Source organism: Staurois parvus, unplaced genomic scaffold (assembly GCF_062004578.1).
Source record: "Staurois parvus isolate SC_StPar_1 unplaced genomic scaffold, SC_StPar_1.0 ptg000371l, whole genome shotgun sequence".
Classification (NCBI taxonomy): Eukaryota; Metazoa; Chordata; class Amphibia; order Anura; family Ranidae; genus Staurois; species Staurois parvus.
This window is the reverse complement of record NW_028318167.1, coordinates 1,129,647-1,148,319: the sequence shown is the minus strand read 5'-3', so window position 1 is coordinate 1,148,319 and position 18,673 is coordinate 1,129,647.

Genomic DNA, 18,673 nt, shown 5'->3' with positions numbered 1-18,673 from the left:
GGTTCAATAATGATTTGTTTCATAAGGTGCTATGCTGGTTTACATTCCATTCTTATTCTTAGTGGTTTGTCTTTCTTGTGGGTTGGGTAACATATACTATTTATATTAACTTTTCTTACATATTTTTGTAAGTCAATGTAGGTAAATAACTTATCTATATTCTTTATTGGTGCAAACTTGAGCCCTTTGTCAAATACCTTTAGTTCCTCATTTAAGTGTTTTCCACTTTAATTAAATATACATTCACCTATTACTCTCTTTTTATTTTGTTTTTGTTCCTGCCCTGCATTCTCCTCTCTTGCAGGGCTTCTTCTTCTCTCCTCCATTCTTCCATATCCTGTAGGGGATGGATAGTAATTCCTCCTCCATGAAAAAGGTTTGTCTTCTTTCACTAGCATAGTTATATCTCAAAGGATCATGTTGATTGTGTGTTGGAACCAGACTATATTCATAATAATTGTCTTCATACCCCCATTCCTATTTTGCCAATATGGTCTTTTACCACTTCATTGATTTCCATTATTATGACCCCTCTTGTTCCAATATCCTCTGTTCTGGCCATCATTTCTTCTAGGTGTTCTATTTATTCCCTTTATAGGGTGGGGGTCCTCTTTGGAACGTGGTTCTTGGCGGTTTATAATCATATCCCCTGTTTGTTCTATCTTTAATCCTCTCTTGATCTGTTGGGTTTTCAATTCTCACCTCTTTCTCATGTGTAGTAACTGCTGATCTTGGTCCTCTTGCTGTATTTTTGTTTGTCATTTAAAATCTTGATTGTTCTTGAAATCTTCCTTATCTCCTTACTTATCTCTCTAATATGCATTTGATTTTCTAATCTTATTTTCTTTGTTTCAATAATTTTTTATTAAAGTTTTGAAAGTACTAATTGCTACAACTGCAGGTATTCAAGAAAAAAATAAAAGATTAACATTGCAGGGTTGTATGATATCCATTAGTACATCACAACATAAGGAAGACAACGAAAATGTAAATTCCAAAGCTTAACAGTTTGTTCAGTTATTCAGATGTAAATTAACAATTGGTGCCATCAGCTAATCTTTTGGAAAACCATTGTAATCAGGATAGCCAAGCCTGTTCAAGGCATTTCAGTGAGTCATTCTTTATAGCTAACATTTTCTCAAAAGTATAATCGACTGTACAGTGATCAGGACATCTGATAGATTTAGTGCCATCTCTTTCTTCCAATGTCGTCCTATAACCATTCTAGCTGCAACTAATATAATAGAGATTCATTTTCGATAATGAGAAGGGAGATCATCAATTCCTATGTTTAGTATAGCATGGGCCGATGTAGGCTTAGTAAAGATTCCAGTGACATTGGTGAAGAGATGGAACACACTCCTTCAGAAGCTTCTTATATTTTTACATGACCAAAATATGTGCAGTAAATTGCCAACTTGGCCACAGCTAAGCTAATCTTATTTTCTTGATCTCTTTTTTCTGAATCCTTATTTAATGTATTGGTAATTGCATTAAATTTTAGTGTGTCCTATTAAGGTTTTATCTTCTTCTCTCTAATTTCCAATTTTCTAAATTTCTAATTTTCCTTTGTTTCCTCTTATGTAAGAAATTGATTACCTCACCCCCTTTTTCATTAAAAAAGTTATACCACTTTTCCATGGATCAAGCAAACCATCGCCTATAGGTAAGTCCCATCTAAGTCTCCAAGTTTGTCTTTAATGTACCTCTCATAGGTTATAATATCCCACCATGTGTTTATTTTTTTCTCCTTGATGTGTCCTAATTTATAAAACACAATCTCTAAATCACCCAATTTTTTAGTATCTGGGTTGTTAAATATCTCCTCTAAATTGGTTGCTGCAGGAATATTTTTGAAACAATGTAAAGTGAACTAAGTGGTTTGGTGTTATCCTAAATGACCTAGACAATTTAAACTATAAAAAAGGTTCATTGACAATATTATAATAATATGGGAAAGAAGCAAAGAGAAATTGGAAGAGTCTATAACATGAACCAGAATGATAAGAGCAATGAACTAACATGGAATATAAGCCAAAAGGAAATTTAATTCTTGGACCTGAACATAAAGTGTGAAATGGTGAGATTAATAACAAAAACCATATTTCAAAAAGACCAATCGTAATAGCTACATTACTCAAGACAGTTTCCATCATAGTGCTTGATTGTTGAATATTCCCAAAGGACAAATCATGAGGTTAAAGAGGAATTGCACAAGACAAGAAGATTTTTTGTAGCAAGCAGATGATATTAAGAGAAAATGGACAGAGGTAGTTTAACTGGATTATAATATTCAACATAGGAAATTTAAGAACATCATAGAAAAACACTGGTCCATTTTGAAAGGTTATAGAATATTAGGACAAATACTACTGGAAAAACCTATGTTTGTGTACAAAAAGCCCCCAAATTTAAGAAATAAATGAATAAAAAAAAATTCTAGATCCAGCAAAGGAGTATACATTTAAAGCCAGAAATTATAAGTGTGGTCGGTGCTATGCTTGTAAAAACATGTAAGCTAACTCCAGGAGAAAACTGATTTTATATAATTTTCCACCAAGAAAAAAATTAAAATTAGAGATTTGATTGCATGCAGTACAGAAGGGGTAGTATATGCCCTACAATGTGAATGTAGCTATCAATATGTGGGGAGAGCAAAAATGCTATCATAGAGAATACATGACCATATTTATAATATATCCATTGGGTTCAACAATCACAGTGTATCTAAGCACTTTTGGACATGTCACAATAAGGACCCCTGAACAATACAATTCTGGGGCCTAGAAAAATATAAAAGACATTGACAGAAATAATAAGGTAAAAGCCCTTAGTCAACTAGAATCAAAGTGGGTATATGAACTTCAAATTATAATACATGGGGATTGAACATTGAGTTTGATCCTAATTGTTTTATTAGTGATTATTAAAAATGGGAGTCAATTTTGGGATTGCCTTTTAGTAGTTGTTGTTACCTTTTGGCGGATCCATTTTAACTAATACTATTAATTTATTGCAATAGCTGTAGTTATATTAGTTTACCTAGGAGGGTTTATTGGCCATCATTTATCTAACAGAAGTGCCAAACATAGGGATGCTTAACTTTGGAAGTATTGTGTTTACTTGCCATTATATTATATTCAATAATATTATATTATGTGCAATAATGGAGTATTACATTTTTAGGTGTTTTATGTAAATTTAATTAAAGTTAAAATATGAACAATTTAAGCCTGTTTTAACATTCTTATTAAGTTTGGGTGGATATAGGATGAGAAGATATTTATTTTAATCTATTTTAATGTATCTACTGTATATGTGCACGCTTGTTGTATACTCCGGCCTCTATGACAATGTCGGCAGTCATCTGTATATAGACAGTGAGCATGCACCTGGCCTGAACCCTGAAGAAGTCACGAGACCATGATGACATGCATTGGGAGGAGCCAGGTGACAAGTCCCGAGAACAAAAGTGACGCAGGAGCCACTGCCCTGCTATCTCTCATTTTATGCTGTACTTTATTTAGTGTAAGTGAATTACTTTTTAATAAAACCCTGTTTTTTAATCTGCTACACCATGAGGAAATTCATGAGCTTGATTACAGAGTATAACCCGAACATTTAAATGGCCATACACTCAGAAACTGGAAATCAGCCCACACAATCTGAAGTATCAGAGGGAAAAAGTTTTACAGTTGAGTGAAGCCTGTGATTTACCCCAGTGTGGGGAAAGTGTTTTTGACCTGGTTGCATTCAGGTCACATCTGATGGTGAGCAAATATTTGAATAGTGGTGGGAGTCACGGTGCATGAATTAAGAATATTAACACATATGGTGGAGTTTATTTTAAATTCACTGCAAAAAAGAATGCTCATTGAATATTTCTACACTTTATGAACTTGGACTTTTTATATATACATATTTTTTACATTAATTTATATTTTGATTAATTATGGTTTACATGTATGAATTTTCACTATACTATAGAATTTTGGTATTTATTAGTCACTGGATTTGTTGATTAGGGAAGATGCAACAAAATTGATTTAATTTAGCATTTTGTTGGATTGTGGGAACACTATCATTTGTTTGCAACCACCTGTTATTGATAATCGCACCTTTTAATAAGAGCAAGTTAGTTGTGTTTATATTGATTTAATTTGGTAGCGCGAGATAACACCAAAACACTTAGTTTACTTTAAAGCATCGTTGACTTGCCACCTTAGCAATTGCAAAGTCAACATACTGGATGGGTAAAAAGATGTTGAAAAAGTAAAACTCTTATATATGTTATGGTTTGTGGACCTTCAGCAAAAAAGAGGGAGTACCTGTCATCTCCTAGCTGCATTTGTCACCTTAGCTGGACATTTTTGACAGCAAAACTACAACAAAAAATATATATATAATCATGACGTGAGTAATAATTATTTTTGAATTCTATAGTGAGACAAACATAAATAATTAATTTTGTATAACAGTCTATTTGCATGCCTGTCTGAATGAATTCACTGCTAAACATGTAAGGACACTCTAACAGAACCACCATAAGAAAATCTTTTGGAGAGGAGAAGAATGAGGATTTGGAATTCACATATGTTCATATAGCTTTCAATTTATAAAGATTTCATTAAAGTTAGGGAAATACACTGCTTACTTTTACAATAAACTTTGGAAATGTAAAGAATAAGACCTGTAGTTAGTCAAAAACAGAAATCTATAGGATTTACAGATTTTATTTTTAATTTGCATTTATGTAATGTATGATTAGGGAAATAAATCAGGCACTTGGATGCAGCTTGCACCACAGAAGCAAACAGTTTTTTTTTACAATTATCTAAAAGTTGAGAAATATAAGCAAGGATTAACCTACTTATTTCAGTATTAAATCTGTCAGCAAAATAACATAACATGATCTAAAATTGCCAGCCAAGTTGTATGCATTTGTTGATATAATTATTTGTAACTTTTAAGTGAATAACATTTACATAAAGTATGTGCTCTCTTAACTAACTACCAAGAGGCTGTAACATGTAGGGAGATAAATTATAAATGATAGTAAATTATCAGAAAAAGGGTAACTTTAAAATGAACTTTACTAAATAACTGAAGAGTAGTGTTATCAATGCAAATAGAATGAGAAAGGCAGAGAAAGGCATGCATTCAGTATAAAACCTTCTTAACAGATTATATAGCTATGCTAACAGGAGCTTATGAGAGCAATGTCTCTGCAACTCAATAAGTACACTAGGTGGCTGTACAGCACAGTCTCTGGGTGACTCTATAGGAACAGAATATAAAGAGGAATCACTACTTTAGCAAACTGTACAGTAAAGTACAAAAATAGGTACTTGGACTTGGTCCCTGGAGAGAGTATCTTGACAGGGAGGTAGGCTAAGTCTGGTAGTCCAGGTGAGTAGTCACAGGGATCTTAGGACCGTTTTCACAAAAGAGTGCCTGTTGGAAATTTTGGACTGGAAATGCAGAAAAGCACTTGGAGATTCAAGGGTATCCCAAGTGAAGTGCAGTACTCTAGTAGTAGGTATTGGAAAAGTGCTCTCCATATTTGCTCCTGCCTGCTGTCCAAAAAGTAACTCGGGGATTGTGGTAAAAGGAGGTAAAGTAGCCCACACCTGCATCTGAGCATGGTAATTAAGAAGGCACTTCCCTACAAAGCCACTGCAAGAAAGGTTTGTCTGTGAAAATGTAACCATTTATGTGTAAGAATGAATAAGCTAGTATACTATATACATTTTTAATATACTGAAAGTGTATGTAAACTCCAACAATAAACAGCTTGTTTGGTCTTTTAATTATACAACTGAATCAAGTTTGTTATATATATTCATTAGTTACAAAAAATGCCTGTTGATCTTACCAGAAATCAAATGAGTTGATAGCTATCTGTGCACTGTGTATACAATATTACATTTTTGTTCTTCAATTTAAATAGGTAATTTTTTTATATATTTTGCTGCAAATGACCAAGACTTCGAGAGAAACATTTTGTCACTAAGACTTGAAAATCAAAAGATGTATGTATGGAACTGAATGATGTAGAAAAGCAAGCATAGAGCCAGTAGGCTTAACATGCATGTGTTGAACAATAAGAGTATTGTAAAGCACTAATGGGTGGACAGAAAAATGCTGACACTTCGATTCTTGGCTCCAGATATGGAAGTGTAATTAAATTAAAGTCTTAATGTAAAGAAGGGGGGCATACAGTATTGTTCTGTGAAACTTACTAAGGAAATTTTGGCAATTGTGAAGCATCAGTCATAAACTTTTGTCATTAACAGATAATGTACTTTCAAAGTGAGAGAAAAATTTTTATAAAATGTGCATGATCAGTGACTATGTAACTATAAAAGAAAATGGAAGGTATGATAAATGATGAAACACATACATACATGAAACATATAGCAAAGCCTACAAAAAATTATCTGAAAATAATGTGTGAAAGGAATGCAGTATCTGGTTGGGTCTGAAGGGTAGGTAGCACATTTTACACACAAAAAAGAGAAGAACACAAAGCTTACATAATAAAAGTAACAATAAAAGTACAAAGTGAAATTAGGCACAGAACTTTTTCTTTCTCTTAGAGAACAAAACACCATTTCATTTGTTATGAGTCTAAAACAAAATGTTTATTTCCTTACATTATTTAAGCTGACCTATTTCTAGAGCCTCCAACTGTTCCTAAGGGCTAAAGAAGGCTTCGATTTTGAAATCAATCTAAAAATTTATATTGTGCATATTTATAAAAAGTACATTTACATGAGATAAAACAAATGCCATTAAATACATATATTCTTTAAAATAAGCACCCTCTTTTGTTATTTTTTTTTAACAGTTAGCTTTGTATGTTAAACATTTATTAAAATATATTTCTACTAAATTCATAAACATATTAATAAAACAAACATCCAATGATTTTAATATTTTTTATTACTTTAGAAGATTAAATTTTAATATATTAACACATGCTCATTTGAGTTAATTTTATGCTTATTGTCAACTGTATTATATGATATAAATGGAATTGTTATTACAATACATGTACTTGTTGACTTTTTTTTAGCCTGAATAAGGGTGCATTTCAAAGATTCCAGAAATGCGTGGCTTGTATTGTATGAGTTATTAAAAGTTCTTATTTATGACTTACAACAAATTCAGTGCATAATTTTCATTTGAACAATATCTTTACTTTTACTTTCAATATTTTTATTATCCAAAGAGTATCATCACAATAGGCATACAAAAATAGGCCAATACCTTGGCTGAACACTAAAGAAGCAAGTCTCAGTAAACTGTATATAGTTGCAAAATTACAAAATCAGCATGGCAATATAAATTATGTAGCCTACCAACTAGGGGAGGGCAAAAGGCTCCACACCAATGAGGAGTATGTCAGATGTTGCACTTATTTCTGTATAGTCAGATCATAAGTGATCCAAACCATTTGCCCCCTCATAACATAAAGTATGGGAGCTCAACTATGAGACCTTAACAATGAGATAAACATAAAAAAAAGGTATCATGAGAAAGAGGAATGGAGAAAAGAAAAGGATAAAAAGGATGGAAGAAGAAGTAAGGAAAGGAAGACCTCGATCAGTGGCAACGATGCTTAGAGACCTCACAGAGTAGAGGAAAAGCACTAAGTTACAGAGTTTGCACTAAAGGTTTATAGACATATTGCACCCAAGGGCCCCAAATGCGATTGAAATGCTTAGAGGTATCATTGAGTTCGCTAGCAAGTTGCTCATTAAGCATTATCCAGGATACCTTTCGCCTAAATGCAGAGACTGATACAGAGGACGTTTTCCATGAGTGGGATACTGTCACGTACTTTACTTGTGAGCCTGACAGCAGAGAAAGGCCTCTCGTACAGCTCCGGATCGAGGGCCACTGAAGGTGGAACAGAAACCACAAGAGCACGGTGGGGTATGAGTACCTGGTCAGTTCTGTAGTCTGTGTGGGAATTGCTGGCACTTCACTGGCAGATGGGATGGCTGGACCGGCTGGCAGCAGAGCAGGCAGGCAGCAGACAGACATCACAGTGGGCCGACTGGTAGCAGAGCAGGCAGGCAGGCAATGAAGCAGGCTGATAGCAGAGTGTATGCAGGGTCAGACAAGCCAGGTCGGTAACAGATAAGTGGATCAGGGATGAATGGTAGGCAGAAGAATAGATCAAGCAGAGTCAGAAGGCAGAGGTGGAGTCCAAGAAACAAGCTGAGGTCAATCACAGGTAATCGCTCACAGGAACAGGAATACAGGTGGGGGAGCTGCAGATCAGACAGCACAGGCTAATAGTGCTGCTGGGTTTAAATAGTCTGATTGATGCCAACATTAACAACAGGCTGTCGCATGTGTGCATGTGCGCACATGCAAACGCAAATGCACATGACTATGTGCAGCAGAATAGGCCCTCGCACATCTGCGTCTGCACCACTGTGCACTATGGCGACATATATGGTAGGTTTAGCAGCTAGTAACATAAAGAGAATTAACCTTCAAGGGGGGCTGCCCCTCCACCAGTTTGTTCAATAAGGTAGTTGGGGTACTGGAATTCCCAAGACCTTCCTGATTAGAGCAAAAATTTTGTTCCAAAAACTTTGTAGTTTTGAGTATTCCCACCAAATATGGTACATGGTGCCAGTGGAGTGGCAGCCACAAAAACACAGTGTCAAAGCACCTGGAAAAATCCTCGAGAGTCAGGAGGGAACCATTAACCATCTAGTCATGACTTTCACACTTCCTTCCATCAAAGAGATATTCATGACTCCCTTAAAGGCATGATGAAAGCAATTGTGCCAGTGATCCACATCCTTTTCCAAGTCTAAGTCCAAGTCCCAGGCCTGCATATAAGGCAATTTGTCAGCGGTATCCAGCAAGAGCCTATAAATCACCGAAATTCCGATTCTCTGACCAATGTTTGTAAGGAGATATTGTAGGATTCCTAAGGACCTCAGGTCCCAATAACTTTAGAAAATGGGAAAGTTGATGAAACCGAAAGATCTCCGAGGGGGGCATTTTCATTTTAGATTGACAATGCAATAGGATAAAGGGCTTCCTGGAGGTCAAAAGTGACCTATCCTGTAGAGGCCTTTATTGAACCACCAGCAAAATGCTTCTGGGTCCATCCCTGGAGGAAATTCCGGGTTATTAAAGATAAGAGAGAAAATGGAAAAAAAGGTGATATGAAGTTACGATTGTTCAGTGCCTTGCCCCACTCCACTAACGAGTGCGATAGTGTTGGGGCTAAGATTGGTGGTCTGTGCTTGGAGATTTGCCATTTAATGACATTTAAGGGGTCGTGCCACCATTCTCTCCATATTTATTCATTTGGGTTTGTCAGTGCTGAAAACTGTTAGGCAGCCTGATAGTATAAGGCGAGCTGCGGAAGACCTAGACCGCCTTTCGTGCAAAGAGAATCCATTTGGACAGTCTGTAGCCTTTACCATCCTAGACAAATCAAGTTATTTTGGCATAAAACCTAGAAATATCCTACTGTATGTCCGATATCGGTAGGAAAGGAAAGTAATAAAGTAGACGTGATAACAAAGTCATCTTGAAGTAATGGATTTTACCAAACTGGGACAGACCTTGGTTTACCCACCCCTGAAGGCCCTCCTCAAGGTTTTCATACAAGGGAGGATAATTGACTTTGTATAGGGTGGATATTGAGGACATAAGATGGATTCCTAAATAAGGGACAAAATCAGTCCTCCAAGAAAAAGGAAATGCAGCCTGCAATTGGGACACCAGTACCTGGGGAAGATTGATCTTCAATGCTACTAATTTGTGTATATTTATTTTAAGGCCCAAGATGTCACCAAACTCATCTAATAATTTATGTATATTGCATAAAGAGATTAGTGGTGAGGATATAAATAAGAGTAAGTCATCAGCAAAGAGGGGTTTGATTGCCACTGATCACCCTCTGAATATTGGGATCAGACCGTATGGCAATGGCCAAGGATTCAATAGCTATAGCAAATATCAAGGGGGAAAGGGGACATCCTTGTCTGGTACCTCTTAATATTTGAATAGGACCAGATTGGAAGTCATGGAGTCTAACCTTGGTTTGCATATAACAGCGGTATGATTGAAAGAAATCTGGGTCCAAAGCCCCATAACCCTAAAAGCGTGAAGAGATATGGCCATGAGACTGAGTCAAAGGCCTTTTGTAAATCTATAGAAAGCAACATGTCTTCTTGGGGTGCCCCACCATCCCATTGGGATTGCAGCAAGGATATGATATTGATGGCTCTTCTGATCTGGACCTTGCCTACCAGAAATGAATCTATTCTAGTCTATTGGCCATAATTTGGTAAGTAATTTAAGATCATTATTGATTAATGAGATTGGCCTGTAGTTCTCAAACTCTGATGGATCTACCCAGTTTGGGAATTACAGAGATGAAAGCAGTGTTCATGTCAGGGTCTAACTGTTGCCCAGACCTCAGGGAGTTGAAGAACCGCTCCAGATGGGAAGCCAAAGTCAATGCAAATTTTTGAAAATACACTGCCGGCTGCCTTCCGGCTCCGGGGGGAGGAGCGTTTTGCCTGCTTGACAGCCTGAAGAATTTCTTTGATAGTGATGAGCGAGTCCATTAACTCCTTGTGTGAAGCAGGTTACTTGGGGAGATTGAGGGATTGGTGAAAGAAGGATACACCATCTGGATCTTTAGAAGGGGTAGCAGTATATCATTTGCTATAGAAGTGATGAAATTCTTTTAAGGCTTTTTGTGGGTCTTGAGTATATATTCCAGCGGAACATCTGATTTTGGGTAGTGCTATTTGGTGAATTTTAGGAGTAAGCTTAGTGGCAAGCATGGAGCCTATCCTACCTTCTGCATATAAAATGTAGCCGATGACCAGCGCTGGATTTCTCTAAGTATGTAGTCAAAAGGAGATTAAGGGATAATCTGGTAGCCTCTATGTGAGAAAGTAAATCCTTTGCAGGAGATCTCTTATGGGCAGCATACCTCTCAATATTGACCCTACATTCTCATTTAATCTGCAAAGCCATTTGAATTAATTTTCACCATAGAGTTGCTTTATGCGCTACCCACAAAATTGCTGGGGTTACTGAATCGGTCATATTATATTGAAATTAATCTGTAATGTGCTGTTCGATCTCAGTACAAGTGACCGGGTCATTTAAGACAGATTAATTTAATCAGAAGTGAAAGAGGCAATTTTCAATGCGGGCATTTAAAAATGATACAGAGATAATAGCATGGCCTGAACAAGCTGTGTCTTGAATGCAGGCTTTTTGAACCAAGGGGACTAAGGAGGAGCAGAAAAATACATGGTTTATCCTGGAGTATAGTTGATGGGGGTGGGAAAAGTGAGTATAATCTCTGATGTGGGGTGTTTCTCTCTCCAGGTATTAATAGGTCCCAAGGCGTTTAAGAGATGAGAAACCCAAACGCTCTCTGTAGGAGGATGGCGAAATCTGTCTCCATGAGGCTTTGATTTATCCAGGCTCAAGTCCAAAGCTAAATTCATATTGCCGTGCAGTGCAAAGAAGTGCGACCAGATCCTCCAATAGTTCTGTTCTCCAGGCATCCCATAAAACTATAAATTATCAAATAATACCAAGTCCCAAAGGGTAAATGTTGCTTACTCAACAATAGGCTATGTCTGAATCAGTGCACAGAGCCTACACTTTTACCGTGAATCAGAGATGAGAGCACACAGCCAGGGGCTAGCCTTTAACAGCCCACTACTAAAACAATGATGAAATAATGAACACCAAAAAGCTTAAGACAGTCTTTGTACAACATGGCTGCCTCACTCATTGATGTTGCAGATATCCCTGAGGGATGAACATACCATAGGCTTTCAAGTGAGCAGCAAAGGGCTCAAAAGAAAAGATTTTCAAATATTCAAAAATGTTAAAAAAAGAGAGAAAAACATCAAAAAGGCAACAAGTCCTTTTAGACTGAGTGTAACGGTGGTGATATAGGGTGTTCAGCAAAATGATCCCCGGTGAATCACCAACAAGGATAGTTTCCAGAAAGTGTGTTCTTGGTCATCTCAGTGGTGGTGTGTTCTTCATTGCCCTGGAACGTTGTTTTTGCCACAGAAACAGAGAGATTGGACAGGAGGAGTCCAGAAGGTAGAAAGTTGGTTGGAGACTGATACTATCGGGTCAAGAGCAATGAGGCTGCAGCAGTGTGGGAGTAATTTCTCCTCCTCAGAGAAAGTAGAAAAGGCATGGAGCTTATTCTAAAAAGAAAAGAGAAAAGGACCACCAATATTTGTATCCTTGCAAGTAAGGGCTTGCAACAAAGGCTTCAGGGACTGATGCTTCTGAATTGTGTACGGGGAGTTGTTAGCAAAAATTTGCACTTTAAGGCTTGGGTAGACAGAATGTCCATAGCCGTAGAAGCTTTCATGACAATTTTCTTTACGGCAAAGAAGTGTGGTTTAACAATAATGTCGCACGGAGGTCCACTTGGATGAGGGGTTTGCAGTACTCTGTGTGCCCTGTCCAGCTTCATTGGTGATCTGGTAGATCAGGAAATAGCTTTTGACGGAAGAAGCAGACAGCTTCAGTCAGTATTCTTAATAGATTCTGGGAGTCTAAAGTTGTAACATCTAGAGTAGTTCTCCAAGTCATCTATTTTAGAGAGGGCCACCTCCAGTTGGTCCTGTAGGTCTTGAATACATTGAGTATTCTAATTAGTGCATGTAATAGTAGATTGTAATTTAGTCTCCACTACTTCTATGTGGGTGCCTAGACCCTGTAAACCGGCTTTGATATCTGAGGTAATTTGTGCCGTTTTTTTAGCCAAGCCTGATTCCAACAGTTCAGAGAATTTAGTGAGCAAAGCCTGGGAGTCCAATTCAGTAGAGGAGGGAATGTTAGGCATGTCTTCTAATGATCCAGGGCTGGGATGAACTTCTGGTTGGGATTCTATTAGCCGGCAGCCATCTTGCTGGAGCCTGCGCATGTGCCCCTCCATCTTTACTTTTATCATGTAAGCTTTATTTGCTCTTCTTCATAATCTTTAAATCACATTCCTCTACAGATGATGTGGCATCCCATTCCTCTTCTCTGTGGACTTAACTCAGAGCACCCCTTTTAGCCTTTTATGTATTTGGCGCTACCTCGTGAGGGCTATTGTACTCCTTAGACTTCCATTACTAAACTGGACCCAGCAAATCTACATGTTAACAAACTCTTTCTCCCTCTTGCTTGTTTGAGTTACTAATGATTCATATGTGACTTCTGTACCTGAATTTGTAATATCCTGTTATCTGTGAATGAATATCTATATCAGTATATAGCAAGAAAAACAATTGATATAGGTGCCCACCATCTTGCTTTTCTCTTGAGCCAGCTTGGTTCAACTGTTAGCTTCCAGTTCTGTCCAGTCAGTGGCTGCTAGTGTTCTAACAACCAGTGACCCCTCACTTAACTCATTAAGCTGGGAGGATTCAGAGGATTTTATTTAAAAAAAATGGCAAGGGCTCCCCTGCCCCCTGAAAAACACCTTGATTCCATGTTGATGAAGAAGGTCCTCTTGATGTCATTTACCAATTATTGTCATGTCTATATTTGGTCAATTACATCAGCCAAGAGACCTGGAGCTGTCATTCTCAGTAGTCATCGTGAGCAGGACATGTAAGTGGTTGCAAGTTTTTACTTTTGGATATTCAGTTGGAGTCTTTCATCATCACTGACGTGGATCTTCATCAATGGACAATGGAAATGACAATGAACTTACATATATATATATATTTTTTTTTTTAACAAAGGTTTTGTCGAAAAGTGTGTGTAATTACTATTTAAAGTTTATTTAATGTGACTAAGTAGAACCCCTACTCATTAATGGTAACTGGGGGCTCCCTTATTTTTAAAGGGGCATCTAGGTTTCAGTAAGCACTTCTGCCCACAGACCCTCACAACCACCCAGTCAGGCTTGGAAAGAAGAGACCCTTGTCCTCATGAATATGGCCAGGGATTTGTTTGTTTTTTTTTTCTTGTTATTTTTTTTCATGAGGTTTCCCTAAAATATATACCAGACCCAAAATGTCTGCTATGGAATTTGGGAGGAATCCTATGTCATTTTTATACCAGATCCTCAAGAATAAAGGTCTGGTATGTGTTTTTAAGGTAAGCCCAGTGCCAGTTTTTTTTTGTGTGCATGGGTCCCAAGTAACATATACAGTATACCAGACCCTTATCCAGGATGAGGGTTTGGTATAGATGAAGGATTGCCGAATACTTTATTTACAAACAAAATGAAACAGGTAAGAGCTGTCATTTACCAGCAATTTAATATACTTTTTTTGGAAATGTCAGTGTTGCTGTAACAGGTTATATACATTGTACAAAAAAGCGATTTCACAGACAGACTAGAGTGCAGCATCCTCTAGTCAAGTTATTTAAAGGAATTTTGAAATGTCAAATTTTTAATGTCTTTTTTAGGTAATGTTAACACAGGTCACTTAACTATCTCTGCCAGTGATTATGCAGCATGAGCAAACAATGCACAGGGTTAACACACACTCTCCTCCTCCCTCTACTTGGAGCTGAGGGTGGTGGGGGACTTGGTTCTCTACAGAGCAGAGAACTCATTGCTCCTGATTAACAAAAGGGTTTGTTAATTAGGAGCAGCTTCTCCTCTGTTTTTTATGTCTAGAGGAATTGTGCAAGCATGTGCTTGCACAGCTCTTTGTTAATTCCCCCCTCTGTTCTCTGTGATTTGCTTGACAGAGAATGGATTGCTCCTAATTAGCAAAGGGGAATGGACCCCTTTTGTTAATTGGAAGCAGCTTCTGCTCATTGTTCTAATTGTGCAAAAAATTGTGCAAGCACTACTCTTTGTTAATTCCCCCAAATATGTCTAGAAAGAGTTTTGAACTTGGGACATCTGGATATGTAACTATTTATATAGAACAGATTTTTGAGCAGCCAGAAAAATAATGCCTAGCACCAATGTTTGTCAGTTTTGGTTCCGTGAATATCTAACACTACAATGGAACTAGAGTGGTTAACAAAGTTTGTTGATACATCTCTACTACCAAAAACTAAAAAATATTTTCCTAGATGGACAGGTCTAAAACATAGAAAGATTCTGAATTAGCTTGCCTGAATTTTTTTATATTGGCTGAAAATGCAAAATCCTATTAAGTGTGATCAACAAATACAGAAGCCATAGTACATCTTAAGCATAATTTCTTTGACTGTGGCAGTTTCCCTGACTGAGCTTTATAAGGTAAAATAAAGTTTCTATGCCCAGTAATTGAACCAATTGGGCCAATCATTTATATTGTTCCACCAGCTTAAATGCAGACCCTACAAAATGAACTGGGCTTGGGAAAGGTATATCCATTATATTTCCAGATTTGAGGCAAAAACTGCAAGATGGTCTTAAATGTCAGGCACAGAAGATTCAGAAAAGCAGTTTGACAGAGCGGGGGGATGTTACATTATTGATGAGTCAAATGTATCTGGGTTTGGTCAGTGGTACATTGAAACACTGCTCCTAAGGTTCAATATTAATCAGAACCCCACTGAAGTTAAGGGGAGCCACATTTTTTAAATTAATTTTGGACAATTTTATGACTAATAGGCATTGTAAAAAATAGGCATGAGTAGCTGGTGAACATGAGCCAATGTAAAAAACTTTCTTTTTAACAATAATTCAATGGAGAGCAACTATTTTAATAATTATTTTAGTGAAAATTTAAACATATAAAATTCCTTTAAATAACATGCTCTGGGGATGCCAGAAACCTGCATGTGAAGTAGCACATCTGTATATTTTACTACAGCAAAAGCGATATTTAAAAAGAAAAATATACAGTTTGCCATTAAGTGACATTCCCTCATTAGATTGTTTATTGTAAAAGTAGCATGGGGGTTGGGTTCTCCTGAATCAGAGGGCATAGAGAGCATGGCATTGACCTGGAGACAATCCACCAATGAAAAAAAAAAAAGAATTAAAACACTGTGTGGCACGGACCAGCTATTTTAGAAAGGCTTGAAGTGAAGCATTAAAAATACCTAAATCCTTTAAATAACATGCTTGTGGATGCTTTAAATCTGCCTGTGAAGTGGTGACCCTGTACAATGTATACAATGTATATTGTATTACAGCAATAGTGACATCTACAACAAAAGTGACATCTACAAAGGAAAAAAATACCATTTAAATTACCACTAAATTAAATTTCCTAGAAGCTTCATTCTACGGGGGAGGGGGGGTCCCGATGAAACTACATAATAGATGTAATGTTCACCCCCCTTATTGGACCACACTAGAGCACATTAACTCAATTCAGGGAGGGCATATTGATAGGGACAACTCAGTTACCCACCAACATGTTTACTCCAAAAGAAAACTCACTATGAATAACATTTCCCCAGGTGGCAGCAGTATGTAAAAAGAAGGGACATCATTTATGAAATGTGGACATGACCATATTTGGTCAATAACATCATGGGGGCTTCCAAATCCTAATAATTTAATTGGTTTAGGGGGTGCACACTTGCTTCCCTTCGCTTTTGTGGTCTGCCAGGCTGCATGCTTAGAAATGTATCTGGAATAGATGGTATAGATTTTGGGAACTCCTTTTTATTTTGTATGAAGGCCCGATTAAAATCCAAACCTGACCACTATCTAGGATAAGGGTCAGATATGACACTTGAGTGGGAACTCCCAAATGACAAAGCAAAACAAAGGATTGTGGGATCCATCAAAAATTAATAACAAACCCTTTTCCAAGCATGCAGCCTGGCAGACTAGGAAAGGGGGTCACAGTGAGTATGTGCCCCCTCTCCATTCTGAACTTTATAAGGCCACATGCCCTCAACATGGGAAGGTTACCATGCCATAGGAATGTTAACCGAGACAATGGCAACTTCCCTACATCCCTGCTCAGAGGATGTGGGGAGTCTGTGAGGGGAGATTTACTGGAATCTTGAAACCCCTATAAGATACGGTGACCCCTAGATGTCCACCCCCTATGTGACTGAATAAGGGGTACATAGTCATTTCTGGAAGAGCCCAAGAACTAACAGGCACATAGAACGGTCTGGATGATAACCTTGTTTAAGGCTTGGCAGTCTGTGTATGGTTGTAGAGTGCCATCCTTTTTCTCAACAAAAAAATATTGTCTCTTGTTATTAGGGTAGTTGACTGGATCAACCACTTATTCAAATTCTCTTCTACATAATCCTTGAGTGTTACTTGTTTGGGGTTGGATAAGGAATAAACCCCACCAAATGGGATTTGCACTGGAAAGGAGTTTGATTGGTCAATCATAGATGTGATGTGAGTGTGGGTTTCTTGTGTCACAGACCCAGTTTTAATGGCGGAACCATTGGCTAGCCGGATGACCAGGGTGTAAATCTTGGGGTACAAAGTCTAACTGATGGGTGAAGAATGCATCCAATAAGCAAAAACATAAACCCAAATCAATAATAACTTGGACTTCAGTGTTCTGAAATGAAATGTAGCTTTATTTAAGCTTTGACTGTGTTTTGACAGTTCAGCTCGAGTTAGTAGCCCTGATTTACTATTGTTGTTGTGAATCTGCAAGGGCTTTTGTCATAAAAAAAAACAAACAGCAGTACAACAGAATTGACTAATAAGAAAATAAAAAAGAGGATACAAACAGCATCAATATTTATTTGGCTGTGGGAGTGTGTAGCAAAACTGAGTATAAGGGCTCTGGTGTGTAAAATGCTGCATTTAGATTTGTACAGTGTATAGTTTTGTACACATCTAAATGAAGCACTATAGGAGTCAAAGTAGCTATACATACAGCTGTGTCTATAAACTAAAGTGTGCACTGCATTTAGTTACATACAAAACTGTAGGATACAGTTGTGTCTGCACATGTGTTAACATGTATAAATGCGTATATATGCAATACATGCATCACTAAATGTGAGTTTAGGTACATATTTTATATAGGATCTACTGCTAGCTCTGCCAGCAAGAACCTGTGTTCCATGGTGAAAATACACATACACATACTGTATGTCCATGTGAATGAGCCATAATGGAGAGTGGAGAACAACAGACACTCTTGGTAGAAACATGCACTTAAGTCTATAGTATGATGTTCCAAATATCATATTACTTATAACACCTGTGACTAAAGAAATTATGCATTCTGGTATGTCATTTCCCATTAAGCAGCTTCTCTGGAATTCACACCAGCTCCAGGGCCAGGCTGTGCATCGTATTCTGCACATTGCCAGATGTATTAGGGTCAGTTTATGGCACGTACAATGTAAGGGTACATCTAGTCACTTGTTTTTATTGCACACTTTTTTTTTATAAAAATGCTACACTATGGGTACTTCTCTCTCCCTCTGGTATATATGCATATGAGAAAGTGTATAGAGGTGGCGATATCCTTGGCACAGACAAGTAAAAGTCAGGCTGAATTCAATATAGGAGATGCACTAATTCAAGTACAAAATGTGCACTTGTTGAACACCTTTTATTAAAAGGATCACATGTCATCTGGGGTTCTGTGTTTAAACTAGCCACTGAGTGGATGCACAAGTCATTTGAAGTGTGAAGAGAAGCATTCTGCTGGTCTCTTCTTTTTGTCTTTGGACTTTATATTTATAGTTCACTCATTCATTAACCACTTGCCATCCTGAGGATTTAGCCCCCTTCCTGACCAGGCCATTT